The sequence below is a fragment of the Pteropus alecto genome, unplaced genomic scaffold, assembly GCF_000325575.1.
Source record: "Pteropus alecto unplaced genomic scaffold, ASM32557v1 scaffold5, whole genome shotgun sequence".
Classification (NCBI taxonomy): domain Eukaryota; kingdom Metazoa; phylum Chordata; class Mammalia; order Chiroptera; family Pteropodidae; genus Pteropus; species Pteropus alecto.
Genome location: NW_006441953.1, coordinates 22,685,403 through 22,687,139, shown reverse-complemented (window position 1 = coordinate 22,687,139; position 1,737 = coordinate 22,685,403). Strand labels below are relative to the sequence as shown.

The following is a 1,737-nucleotide window of genomic DNA, read 5'->3' as shown; positions in this document are numbered from 1 at the left end:
TCTGGCATGGCATTTTCACCTAATTCCACACAAACACATACACAGACACAAAGACACACACAGACACACAGATACACACACACAGACACACACACACAGACATACACACACACACACACGCACACACTAAAAACTGCCCACTTGATATCTCCAAATACATGTCTAATTGGCATTTCAAAATTAACATCCCCCAAACCAAAATCTTAAGTTTTACTTTTGCTAGCTTCCAAACCTGCCCTTTCAGTTCCTTGAACAAAAATTTTTAATCATTCTTGACACCTCTGTTTCTCTGACACTACCCAGTTAATCCATTAACAAATTGTGTTCTCTACCTTAAAAAGAAAAAAACAGTATCCATTGTATTCATTGAACTGTGCACCTGAAACTTACTGGATTTTGTTAACCAATGTCACCATAATGAAAATAAATAAATTTTTAAAAAACAAACATTTCCAAAAACCAACTACTTCTTACTACTTTCATATTTAACTTCCCCATCGGAATTATTATAACAGCCTCCTAACTAGTCTATCCGCTTTTACTCTTGTCTGACACAATCCCTTCTTAATAAAGCAGGAAGAGTGAGCCTCTTAAAACTTAAGTCGGGTCATGACTTCACTCAGAAACCTGCAATAAATGCTGTTATGGTTATCTACTATCGCATAACAAATGATACTAAAATATAACGGTTTTAAACAGCAATTTTTGATTCTCTCTCATAAACTGTGTGTTGACGGATCTTAGCTGAGTGACTCTGGCTTGGGGTCTTTCATGAAAGTGGCACATGCTAACAGATAGTGACTGGGGGTAGAGTTGTTGGAGAGCTTGATTAGGCTGGATATTCGAGATAGCTCATCCACTTGGCAGTAGTTGCTGGCAACTGACTGGGAGGTCAGCTAGCTGTCAATCAGATTGACTGTCATGGTCTCTCCATGTGGGTTGGGATTCTCAGAGCATGAAGCCCTCTGAGAATGAGTCTTCCAAATAACAGGAAGTAGGAGCTGCCAGTCTGTAAACACCTGGGCTTGGACACTGATACAGTGTCACTTCTGTTGGGTTCTATTAGTCAAAGCAGTCACTAAGCCTACCCACATTCAAGGGAAGGGGACATACACCCTATCTGTCCACGGAAGTAATGTCAACAGTTTTGTGACCTTTTTTAATCAGCTACAGTTTCCATCTCATTCACAGTAAAAGGCAACATTGTTACAGTGCTCTTCAAATATCTGCATAGTAAGGATTCTAGTTACTTCTCTGACCTCATCTTCTACTAAATTGCTTCTATCTCACTATACTCCAGCTACACTGACCTTCCTCCCAACCCCCTGCAGCTATTCCTCAGAGCCTCAAAGTCTTAATGTTTGCCATTTCCTCTTTCTAGACTCCCTTTTCCTTCAGGTATTTATATATTTATGTGGCTTGATCCTCCTTTAAGTCTCTATTCAAATGTAACCTCCCTGTGGCCTTAGCTGACAACCCAGGAAAGTTGTCTGTCTCTCATCAGTAGAATGCAAGCTCCTAAGAGTAGAAATTTTTTTACTATTTTGTTTACGGCTGCATTTGTGGTGTCTAGACTAGTTCTTGTCTACGACCATGCTACCCTGAACAAGCCTGATCCCGTCTGATCTCAGAAACTAAGCAGGGTTGGGACTGGTTAGTACTTGGATGGGAGACCACCTAGGAAAACCAGGTGCTGTAGGTGTCAAATAAATAAATAAATAAATAAATAAATAAATA

The 1,737-nt window shown here is 39.8% G+C and overlaps 1 pseudogene; it reads left to right on the top strand.

Annotated features, from left to right (window-relative positions):
* Window positions 1–1,583: 1,583 nt before the first annotated feature.
* LOC112485528 lies at window positions 1,584–1,702 on the top strand (annotated as a pseudogene).
* The last annotated feature ends 35 nt before the right edge of the window (window positions 1,703–1,737 follow it).